The following is a 13,241-nucleotide window of genomic DNA, read 5'->3' as shown; positions in this document are numbered from 1 at the left end:
TGTGTTCTAGTGGGTCTGGGCAGGTGTGATGTAGTTAATGGAGATGGAGGTGTGTTCTAGTGGGTCTGGGCAGGTGTGATGTAGTTAATGGAGATGGAGGTGTGTTCTAGTGGGTCGGGGCAGGTGTGATGTAGTTAATGGAGATGGAGGTGTGTTCTAGTGGGTCTGGGCAGGTGTGATGTAGTTAATGGAGATGGAGGTGTGTTCTAGTGGGTCTGGGAAGGTGTGATGTAGTTAATGGAGATGGAGGTGTGTTCTAGTGGGTCTGGGCAGGTGTGATGTAGTTAATGGAGATGGAGGTGTGTTCTAGTGGGTCTGGGCAGGTGTGATGTAGTTAATGGAGATGGAGGTGTGTTCTAGTGGGTCTGGGCAGGTGTGATGTAGTTAATGGAGATGGAGGTGTGTTCTAGTGGGTCTGGGCAGGTGTGATGTAGTTAATGGAGATGGAGGTGTGTTCTAGTGGGTCGGGGCAGGTGTGATGTAGTTAATGGAGATGGAGGTGTGTTCTAGTGGGTCTGGGCAGGATTGATGTAGTTAATGGAGATGGAGGTGTGTTCTAGTGGGTCTGGGCAGGTGTGATGTAGTTAATGGAGATGGAGGTGTGTTCTAGTGGGTCTGGGCAGGTGTGATGTAGTTAATGGAGATGGAGGTGTGTTCTAGTGGGTCTGGGCAGGTGTGATGTACTTCATGTTTGTATGATGTTGTCTTTGTATGTTTTGTAATTGTTTATAAAAAGTTAAATAAAATATTTTTCCCAATGCAAAGTTACACCTTACTGTTCTATATTTGGAGTTATTACATTAAACCAATCAGAATTCAGAAGAATGCCAAAGTCAGGTGTGAAGTAATATGCAGGACCAGCCTATTCCCTATGATGTCAACTACAACATAAATAACTTCAAATGTAGAACTTTAAGTTAGAAATAATTTGCGCTCATGACTTGGGTGATTAAAGTAAACCACAGTTTTGGAAAGACATAATGCCATCTAACCAAATATCAAAGAATGTTAGCTACATGCAGTTATCTTAGCCAGCCAGCTAACGTTAGCTATTTAGCCAACTAGCTATTAGCCTAAACAGCATAACCAACCAGCACGGTTATGGTCAGCAGAGACCAACTACCGGAGACCAATTATAACCCATCTAACAGTAAGCCAAGGTGGAAAAAGTTACAAAACTTCCGTAGTCTAATTCACAGAAAACATGCTGAAAAGTAGTGATGGGGAAACAAAGCTTCCTGAAGCATTGGCTCTTTCCAGACAATTGTATCAACAACAAAAAAAAGGCCAACCAGCACCGAGACCATTTTGAACCAAACTAACAAAACTGAAACGTGTTTGCAGATCAAAAGATCAGAGACATAGAGAATGATGGGAGAAAATTCATCTTCAAAAGTCATTGATCAATGCTGATAAAGGGACACACTGCTTAAATAATAATGAGTCGTTATTTATGATGTAAGTTGATTTGAAGATCAGTCAGTTGGCAGTCGCCTGCAGTGTCAAACAAGCACAATACCAAACCAATCAGGTGGTTGTTCGATGAAACGAAGCCTCAGACGTCATTGATCACGTGCTGCTGATAAAGTGATACAGGCATCAGCACACTGCTTTGAAGTTTACTGCTGAGCGATTTGGACACGTGCCTCGTAGCTCCGGTATCAAACGTAACATCCCTACCGAAAAGTTGACAAAACATAAAGGAGCAACCATGTTAATTTCCTCTGTTGTTTTGTGCCCACGGCAAGAAGGCACCAGAGCCTACCCTGCTATCGGGTTCCCACTAGATAACACAACCACACAGTTCATGAAAAGCATGAGGTGAAGCTTGAGTTAGATATCGACCTAGTGTGACCATCCTGGTCCCTCAAGTCAGTGAGTCAACACAGGAAGGAGCAATGAATGGATAGTTCATTTATTTCCAAAGCTGCAATGATGGGACACACACAGTCTGGATGAATGATCAGTAGTGACGGGATATAAATACCACTCCCACAGCAATTCTACATTAATGTGCCCTGTAATATACTAACAAAAAAACTATTGAAATGTCTATCAATGTCATTGTGATCGTATAGTGGATTTAACAATTCCTACTAATTCCTAATTTACTATTATAAATGAATCAATTGTTTCCATGTGTCTCATATTCACTACATCAGAATAAACTGTCATCCATTTTAGTAGCAAAAAATTATCAAATTAACCTGAAATATTACTCAAAGTCCCCCTCTGGTGGCGAAGAAGTATAATACACCTAAACTAACAAAACCGGGCTGATAAACTCGCTGGTGTTCATGAGTTTATAAAACATGTACTTTATACATTTGTCATAAATGACCTGCATTGATGAGACACACAGTGTGGATGAATGATCAGTAGTCGACAGGGTAAAAATAGCACTCCTAAAAGAAGATGCATTTTCCAGTTAGATACCAACTTGAAAGAGGGATCTTTAGCATAACACCCACATGGAAAACAGAGATTTGGCAAATAACATATAAAGAGAGGATGACTTGACACCAAACCAACAACAGTAGTTACTAAAACATAAATTGCTAATGTGTGATTTAAAACGTGGATTTTATGATGTAATGTCAATTTTATACCTTTCTATCCCAGGACCACTCAATTTTCAAGTTCTCCATAAATCTGCTGTGGATTACCCAGAATCCCATACCTTTATCACACGAGCGGGGCAGCGGTCTAAGGCACTGTTCTTAACTGAATTGCCTAGTTAAATAGAGGATACAAATATTTTACACATGTAACTTCGTTACACCGTTACACTGGCAAACAAACTCAGTAGCACAGAGAAGAGCATCCATATGACGTTGAGAAATACTGCATTGTGGGTAGTTTGGAAGAGTCACAAAATAAGTTAATAAATATGTAATAACGCAAAAACATAACTGTTTGTTCTTATAGGTACCATATCGTGATTACAATTAGCTTACCAAGTCTTTAACCACACTGTATTGTTACACTGGTGAGTTAAAACTCATGCTTCGTACACTTTAACTTGTTATCTGAAGATAAAATATACATTTTACTCAACTGCGTTACCCACTCCAGTCGGCAGATGGCGGTCTGGGAATTTATGGTTATGCTGCTGGTGTAGAGAAGTAGAGAGTGGGGCCGTTACTGTGAAAGAAGAGGAGGACGCGTTCAGAGTGAAAGAGGAGGATGATGCAGTTTATGGCGTGAAAGAGGAGGGGGAGGGGATTACTTTTACATCGAAAAAGGAGGAGGAAGAAGAGGAGGAACCTGGATATCTGGGCCCGGTTTCCCAAACGCATCTTAAGGCATCCAATGGTTCTAACGATGAATTTAGCCATAAGATGGTTTTTAGAAACCGTTCCCTGATTAACACTGGTAAGTACTGTCTTAACAACAGAGGCACAAACTCTGCAGTTGAACTGATGTTTGGTGTTAAGGCGGAAATCTGCATTTGCTACATCCATTTTGTGACTTTTAAATGATTTATTTACAGCCATTGATTCTTGAAGAATATAACACATGCCTCATGAGCTGAGTTCAACTGTTGTACCCCATCAGAACCCCAAATAAGCTTTTTTTACTATAATGTTTAGAAACAATGTAAATCAACACTGTATAGCAGTTAAGAACAAATTATTATTTTCAATAACGGACTAGGAACAGTGGGTTAATTGACAGATTTGTACCATGTCAGCTCGGGGATATGAACTTGCAACCTACTAGTCCAACGCTCTAACCACTAGGCTAGCCTGCCGCCTCAACATGGTTAAAACTATAATGTTGATATCATGGATGGTCAGTCCTTGCATCCATAGGTCTGTCTGTAGTTACATTTCTCCAACCCCATAATCTTTTATTACCAAAATAGTGGTGGAATGACAGATTTGTTATTGTTTGTACTGCAAATTGCTGGGTTTTGTGTGTTTTTTTAAACAGCAACAAAATGGCTGCCCATAGACTTGGTTAACAGCTGAGGGATGGGGGAAGGAGAAGTGTAACCACTCTCAAATTCATAGAGAACGATATTGAAGAAACCTTAACCCAACACCTAGCGACCTCGTCAAGAAGTTCAGACATCTTGGCGTAACAGTTATAAGGTGTTGATTTGACAGTCGCTGGACCCAGGTTTGAGTTCAGCTCAGGGCTACCCCCTGAATTCAATACACTATGAATACAAGGACTGGCCATCCATGAGGTCATATTGATAATTTAACCAGTTTTCTAGGCTATATAGTATATTCTAGAATTCATCCATGATGTCATAATGATAGTTTAACCAGGTTTCTAGGATATATAGTATATTCTAGAATTAATCCATGATGTCATAATGATAGTTTAACCAGGTTTCTAGGCTATATAGTATATTCTAGAATTGATCCATGATGTCATAATGATAGTTTAACCAGGTTTCTATGATATATAGTATATTCTAGAATTCATCCATGATGTCATAATGATAGTTTAACCAGGTTTCTAGGATATATAGTATATTCTAGAATTCATCCATGATGTCATAATGATAGTTTAACCAAGTTTCTAGGCTATATAGTATATTCTAGAATTCATCCATGATGTCATAATGATAGTTTAACCAGGTTTCTAGGATGTACAGTGGGGCAAACAAGTATTTAGTCAGCCACCAATTGTGCAAGTTCTCCCACTTAAAAAGATGAGGCCTGTAATTTTCATCATAGGTACACTTCAACTATGACAGACAAAATGAGAAAAAAAATCCAGAAATCACACTGTAGGATTTTTTTCTGAATTTATTTGCAAATTATGGTGGATCTCCCTCATTTTTCAGAGTAAAAGCCTGAAACAATGCCTAAAGAATGACCACATGTAGAAGAACCCATAGAGATCGTGACCTGGGTCCTAAGTCTTTGAATGGTGGATAGGCTTTCAATGGAAAAACAGCCTTTCAAAATAATAGTACTTCCTGGATGGATTTTCCTCAGGTTTTCGCCTGTCATATCAGTTCTGTTATACTCACAGACATTATTTTAACAGTTTTGGAAACTTTATATTTTCTATCCAAATCTACTAATTATATTCATATCCTAGCTTCTCGGCCTGAGTAGCAGGTAGTTTAATTTAGGCACGCTTTTGATCCAAAATTCTGAATGCTGTCCCCTACCCTAGTGAAGTGAAGCATTCTTTTTAATTAAATAATTAAGACACACAAATTACTCGACGTCATAACTAGAGGGAGCCGCTCGTCAACACAACTTGACCGGAGTGAGCCGCTCGTCAACACAACCTGACCGGAGGGAGCCGCTCGTCAACACAACCTGACCGGAGGGAGCCGCTCGTCAACACAACTTGACCGGAGGGAACCGCTCGTCAACACAACCTGACCGGAGGGAGCCGCTCGTCAACACAACCTGACCGGAGGGAGCCGCTCGTCAACACAACCTGACCGGAGGGGGCCGCTCGTCAACACAACCTGACCGGAGGGAGCCGCTCGTCAACACAACCTGACCGGAGGGAGCCGCTCGTCAACACAACCTGACCGGAGGGAGCCGCTCGTCAACACAACCTGACCGGAGGGAGCCGCTCGTCAACATAACCTGACCGAAGGGAGCCGCTCGTCAACACAACCTGACCGGAGGGAGCCGCTCGTCAACACAACCTGACCGGAGGGAGCCGCTCGTCAACAGAACCTGACCGGAGGGAGCCGCTCGTCAACAGAACCTGACCGGAGGGAGCCGCTCGTCAACATAACCTGACCGGAGGGAGCCGCTCGTCAACATAACCTGACCGGAGGGAGCCGCTCGTCAACACAACTTGACCGGAGGGAGCCGCTCGTCAACACAACCTGACCGGAGGGAGCCGCTCGTCAACACAACCTGACCGGAGGGAGCCGCTCGTCAACACAACCTGACCGGAGGGAGCCGCTCGTCAACACAACCTGACCGGAGGGAGCCGCTCGTCAACACAACCTGACCGGAGGGAGCCGCTCGTCACCACAACCTGACCGGAGGGAGCCGCTCGTCAACACAACCTGACCGGAGGGAGCCGCTCGTCAACACAACCTGACCGGAGGGAGCCGCTCGTCAACACAACCTGACCGGAGGGAGCCGCTCGTCAACATAACCTGACCGGAGGGAGCCCCCCCCTCCGCTGCTGGACTTTGTAAATTCTGCCGTTCTGCTCCTGAAGTTTGCAGTAATAGACTAATAGACTACAGATAGATAGACTAGTAATAGACTACACCAGCAGTATGCAACCTTTTCCAGTTGGAGTGCAAATGTATCTGACCATTTCTACCAATCTGTGTGCCAGTTATGATTTTCATATGCACATTTTCGTGGAACAGTTTCATTTAATTTATAATAGTATCTCAAAATTATTGTCTGTGATTAATCTACATTCTATCTAAATCTAAATGAAAATTATAGATATCTAAAAGTAACTTTTATTGCCATTGCCAACTATGTAAAAAAAAAAAGCCTACAACAAAAAAGCCAACAAATAAAAACATTGCTTTCTGCAGGTAGAAAATATCCCGATAAATGGCCTGTCTACAACAAACTTGAAACATTGTATCAACTATCTACTGGGTATCTACTGGGTCAGGAAACTCGTATAGCAAGCTTGCACCATTGTATACAATATTCTAGGCCCTCAGTTTCCTGCTCCAATGAGTTCTGGACAGACACAGTAGGTGTAGGCTATTTGTAGGCTATTTTAACAGTTTTGGAAAATTTTGGAAAATTTAAAGTGTTTTCTATCCAAATCTACCAAGTTTACTTTCATCCGGAGGTGAAAATAGTGCCCCCTACCCTAGTGAGGTTAACACCCCGGCCGTCCTACAATCCAAGCTAGATGCCCTCAATCTCACACACATTTTCAAGGAACCCACCAGGAACAGCCCTAAATCTGTAGACAAAATCACTTCTGCAAGCAGGCCTTTCTAATCGACCTGGCCCGGGTATCCTGGAAGGATATTGACCTCATCCCTTCAGTAGGGGATGCCTGATTGTTCATTAATTGTAATTTCATTAATTGTAATTTCCTCACCACCTTAAATAAGCATGCCCCTTTAAAAAATGTACAACTAGGAACAGATATAGCCCTTGGTTCACTCCAGACCAGACTGCTCTTGACCAGCACAAATACGTCCTGTGGCCTACTGCACTAGCGTCGAATAGTCCCCGCGATATGCAACTTTATTAGAGAAGTCAGGAACCAATACACACAGTCAGTTAGGAAAGCAAAGGCTAGCTTTTTTAAACAGAAATTTGCATCCTGTAGCTCTAACTCCAAAAAGTTTTGTGACACTGTAAAGTCCATTGAGAATAAGAGCACCTCCTCCCAGCTGCCCACTGCAATGAGGCTAAGAAACACTGTCACCACCGATAAATCCACGATAATCGAGAATTTCAATAAGCATTTCTCTACGGCTGGCCATGCTTTCCTCCTGGCTACCCCAACCAACAGCTCCGCATCCCCCGCAGCTACTTGCCCAAGCCTCCCCAGCTTCTCCTTCACCCAAATCCAGATAGCTGATGTTCTGAAAGAGCTGCAAATCCTGTTCCCATACAAATCAGCTGGGCAAGACAATCTGGACCCTCTTTCTAAAATGATCTGCCGCCATTGTTGCAACCCCTATTACTAGTCTGTTCAACCTCTCTTCCACAGTCATCCCCCTCTTCAAAGGGGGTGATACTCTTGACCCAAACTGTTACATCCATCCTGTCCTTCCTTTTCTAAAGTCTTCGAAAGCCAAGTTAACAAACAGATCACTGACCATTTCGAATCCCACCGTACCTTCTCCGCAGTGCAATCCGGTTTCCGAGCTGGTCAAAGGTGCACCTCATCCACGCTCAAGGTACTAAACAATATAATTTCCGCCATCGATAAAAGACAGTACTGTGCAGCCGTCTTCATCAACCTGGCCTGTTGTCCGGACCTCTGGCAGTCTTTATGGAGTTACCACAGGGTTCAATTCTCGGGCCGACTCTGTATATATCAACGATGTCGCTCTTGCTGCGGGTGATTCCTTGATCCACCTCTAGTCAGATGACACCATTCTGTATACATCTGGCCCTTCTTTGGACAATGTGTTAACAAACCTCCAAACAAGCTTCAATGCCATACAACACTCCTTCTGTGGCCTCCAACTGCTTTTAAACGCAAGTTAAACTAAATGCATGCTCTTCAACCGATCGCTGCCCGCAACCGCCCGCCCGACTAGCATCACTACTCTGGACGGTTCTGACTTAGAATATGTGGACAACTACTAATACCTAGGTATCTGGTTAGACTGTAAACTCTCCTTCCAGACTCCTATTAAGCATCTACAATTTGCTTCCTATTTCGAAACAAAGCCTCCTTCACTCACGCTGCCAAACATACCCTCGTAAAACTGACTATCCTACCTATCCTTAACTTCGGCGATATCATTTACAAAATAGCCTCCAACACTCTACTCAGACTGCATCCAGTTTGCTATCACATATTTGTCGCCAAACCCGCTGGCTCCAGGTCATCTATAAGTCTTTGCTAGGCCGCCTTAACTCGGCTCACTGGTCACCATAGCAACACCCACCCATAGCACGCGCTCCAGCAGGTAGTACAGGAAGTATATCTCACTGGTCTACCTGGTTAAATAAAGGTGAAATAAAAAATTAAATGGTAACTTTATTGACAACACCCAAATGGATACTGTCATTAACGTGGTTCTTCAATAATTACACATAATTCATACTACTGTAGCAAACATTATATTAAGCAGGACATTCAAATGAGCCTTAAATGTATAATCCAAAGTAGTGTGAAATGCTCTCATAAGCAACCTGGAGTTTTCCCCCATTCATATTCAGAATACATTGTGAAAAACTAAAATCTTTGCTCACCATTTTTGTTCCAGGCAGATATAGTACATCCATAACTATCGGTTTCCTCATTAGCAGGGAGGAGTTTCTGCAATCAAATTGCCCTCGTGCCACAATTTTAGCAAACACAGAAGGGGGCCTTGGAGAACAAAAGTCGTCCGGCACACTGTTTAGAGTTTCAACAACATGAATATCCTATTTCTAGCCTACAATCATCGATGTTACTGCTAATGTGAAAACAAGACAAAATATGACTTTTCTTGCTCATTTTAAGACAATTGTCAAATCATGTTAACATTGATTACAGACGTCAATTGCTGTTCAACATCATGGCTACGCTGTTGGCATCACCTTTTACAGTGGACTTCTGCTGTTGTGGGCCTTTAATCATCTGTCTGACTTTGTTGTTCACACAGGAGAGATACGGGACTATCGTGGATCCTCTGGGGAGCCTCAACAACCTCATGATGCTGAAGAGGGAGAGAAGGGTCTCTCCAGATCAGAACACCTCAATAAACACCTGCAGAGACCCACAGTGAAGAGAACTCACTGCTGCTCTGACTGTGGGAAGAGATTAACCTCATCAGGCATTACAATTCATCAGAGAATACACACAGCAGAGAAATCTTACAGCTGTGATCAATGTGGGAAGAGTTTGTGTCGATCTGGAGAGCTGACAGTGCACCAGAGAACACACACAGGAGAGAAATCCTATAGCTGTGATCAATGTGGGAAGAGATTTGCTACATCTGGCCACCTGACCCGACACCAGAGAACACACACAGGAGAGAAACCTTATAGCTGTGGTCAATGTGGGAGGAGTTTTAGTCAATCTGGAGGTCTCAGAGTGCACAAGAGAATACACACAGGAGAGAAACCTTATAGCTGTGGTCAATGTGGGAGGAGTTTTATTCAATATGGAGAACTCAGAGTGCACAAGAGAATACACACAGGAGAGAAACCATATAGCTGTGATCAATGTGGGAAGAGATTTGCTACATCTGGCAACCTGACTCGACACCTGAGAACACACACAGGAGAGAAATCCTATAGCTGTGATCAATGTGGGAAGAGTTTTGTTCAGTCTGACCAGCTGACTATACACCAGAGAATACACACAGGAGAGAAACCCTATAGCTGTGATCAATGTGGGAAGAGATTTGCTACATCTGGCCACCTGACCCGACACCAGAGAACACACACAGGAGAGAAATCTTATAGCTGTGGTCAATGTGGGAGGAGTTTTAGTCGATCTGGAGATCTCAGAGTGCACCAGAGAACACACACAGGAGAGAAACCATATAGCTGTGATCAATGTGGGAAGAGATTTGCTACATCTGGCAACCTGACTCGACACCTGAGAACACACACAGGAGAGAAATCCTATAGCTGTGATCAATGTGGGAAGAGTTTTGTTCAGTCTGACCAGCTGACTATACACCAGAGAATACACACAGGAGAGAAACCCTATAGCTGTGATCAATGTGGGAAGAGATTTGCTACATCTGGCCACCTGACCCGACACCAGAGAACACACACAGGAGAGAAATCTTATAGCTGTGGTCAATGTGGGAGGAGTTTTAGTCGATCTGGAGATCTCAGAGTGCACCAGAGAACACACACAGGAGAGAAACCATATAGTTGTGATCAATGTGGGAAGAGATTTGCTACATCTGGCAACCTGACTCTACAGCAGAGAACACACACAGGAGAGAAACCCTATAGCTGTGGTCAATGTGGGAGGAGTTTTAGTCATTCTGGAGAACTCAGAGTGCACAAGAGAATACACACAGGAGAGAAACCTTATAGCTGTGGTCAATGTGGGAGGAGTTTTATTCAATGTGGAGGACTCAGAGTGCACAAGAGAATACACACAGGAGAGAAACCATATAGCTGTGGTCAATGTGGGAGTAGTTTTACTACATCTAGCGGTCTGACAGTTCACCAGAGAACACACACAGGAGAGAAACTCTATAGCTGTGGTCAATGTGGGAGTAGTTTTACTACATCTAGCGGTCTGACAGTTCACCAGAGAACACACACAGGAGAGAAACCCTATAGCTGTGGTCAATGTGGGAGTAGTTTTACTACGTCTAGCGGTCTGACAGTTCACCAGAGAACACACACAGGAGAGATACCTTATAGCTGTGCTCAATGTGGGAGTAGTTTTACTACATCTAAAGGTCTGACAGTTCACCAGAGAACACACACAGGAGAGAAACCCTATAGCTGTGATCAATGTGGGAAGAGATTTGCTACATCTGGCCACCTGACTCTACACCAGAGAACACACACAGGAGAGAAAACTTATAGCTGTGGTCAATGTGGGAAGAGTTTTGGTCAATCTGGCCATCTGACTCTACACCAGAGAACACACAGGATTGAAATCTCATAGCTGTGACCAGAGATCATCTGATAAGAGATCTCTGATCAAATATTAGATAATACATACATGAAGGAGTTGTTTCATGATTTCAGTGAATTAATGTCACAATGTAGAATGTTTTTTACATTGTAGTAGGAGTATTGTAATGATTTCACAATGTAGAAGCCTAAACGTTTGCCCCCTTATGAATTGATTTCAACATGTTATGGATATTAGCCTCATGGGGAAAATCCAGGCTCTGAAATGGAAGAGTCGGATCAAATCAAATGTATTTATATAGCCCTTCTTACATCAGCTGATATCTCAAAGTGCTGTACAGAAACCCAGCCTAAAACCCCAAACAGCAAGCAATGCAGGTGTAGAAGCAGGGTGGCTAGTTAAAACTCCCTAGAAAGGCCAAAATCTAGGAAGAAACCTAGAGAGGAACCAGGCTATGAAGGGTGTCCAGCCCTCTTCTGGCTGTGCCAGGTGGAGATTATAACAGAATATGGCCAAGATGTTCAAATGTTCATAAATGACCAGCATGGTGAAATCATAATAATCACAGTAGTTGTCGAGGGTGCAACAGATCAACACCTCAGGAGTAAATGTCAGTTGGCTTTTCATAGCCGATCATTAAGAGTATCTCTTCCGTTCCTGCTGTCTCTAGAGAGTCGAAAACAGCAGGTTTGGGACAGGTAGCACATCCGGTGAACAGGTCAGGGTTCCATAGCCGTAGGCAGAACAGTTGAAACTGGAGCAGCAACACGGCCAGGTGGACTGGGGACAGCAAGGAGTCCTCGTGCCAGGTAGTCCTGAGGCCTGGTGCTAGGGCTCAGGTTCTCCGAGAGTGAGAAAGAGAGAATTAGAGAGAGCATACTTAAATTCACACAGGACACCGGATAAGACAGGAGAAGTACTCCAGATATATCAAACTGACCCTAGCCCCCTGACACAAACTACTGCAGCATAAATACTGGAGGCTGAGACAGGAGGGGTCAGGAGACACTGGCCGATGATACCCTCAGACAGGTCCAAACAGGAAGGATATAACCCCACCCATTTGCCAAAGCTCAGCCCCCACACTGCTAGAGGGATATCTTCAACCACCAACTTACCATCCTGAGACAAGCCCGAGTAAAGCCCACAAAGATCTCCGCCACGGCACAACCCAAGGGGGAGCGCCAACCCAGACAGGAAGATCACGTCAGTGACTCAACCCACTCAAGTGACGCACCCCTCCTAGGGACGGCATGAAAGTGCACCAGTTTGCCAGTGACTCAGCCCCTGTAATAGGGTTATTGCTATTTGTCAAAACAACAGTGTTTCTGGTGCTTGTGCAGTTTATAAGGCGCTTGTTTTAAAAATACAAGTAATGTGATTATTGTGGCAGATGTATGTGTATATAGCACATGTTATGTTTAGGTTTTCAATTTATCCCCAAACTGTTCCTGCATATTGGTTATTGATTTGGACACGTTAAAACTGTGTTTTGACATTGGGCTATCCCACCAAGCAAAATTATATTGAAAAGACGTTGAAAATATGACTATGCAATCAAATATTTCATATTTACATTTCATGTAACATTTGGTAGTGATATTTATTCATGCAACCAACATGACAATTTTTTGGTACAATTATATGACATTGTTGCCCTGTTTTTAGAATATCAGGGTTAATTCTCACATGTGCCAAACCAAATGTTCTAGAGCATGATATTGGGGACTGGGCCCAGATCCAACAACATGCCTATCTAGTGAACCCTGAAAAGAGAGAGAAGCTCCGCAGTGAGGTGGAAAGTCATTACGGATATCACAGGAGTTTCCTCTTGAAATCAGTCCGTGTTAAGGAAAACTTGGTTGCGGATTATCTCTGGGGTGGGCAGTCAAAAAGATTTGTGTTTTGCGTTGAGCCAGTGTGTTTATTTGGAGTTTTATCTCTTATTCTTTTCCGTATTGAAACTGCACTGTTGGTTAGGGGCTCATAAGGAAGCATTTCACTGTTGTATTCGGTGCATGTGACTAATACAATTT

At 43.2% G+C, this 13,241-nt stretch overlaps 1 pseudogene; it reads left to right on the top strand.

The window, feature by feature from the left end:
* The first annotated feature begins 3,215 nt into the window (after positions 1–3,215).
* On the top strand, positions 3,216–10,971 carry LOC118938120 (annotated as a pseudogene).
* The last annotated feature ends 2,270 nt before the right edge of the window (positions 10,972–13,241 follow it).

The sequence above is a fragment of the Oncorhynchus mykiss genome, chromosome 13, assembly GCF_013265735.2.
Source record: "Oncorhynchus mykiss isolate Arlee chromosome 13, USDA_OmykA_1.1, whole genome shotgun sequence".
Taxonomy (NCBI): Eukaryota; Metazoa; Chordata; class Actinopteri; order Salmoniformes; family Salmonidae; genus Oncorhynchus; species Oncorhynchus mykiss.
This window is presented reverse-complemented; position numbering and strand designations above follow the sequence as displayed.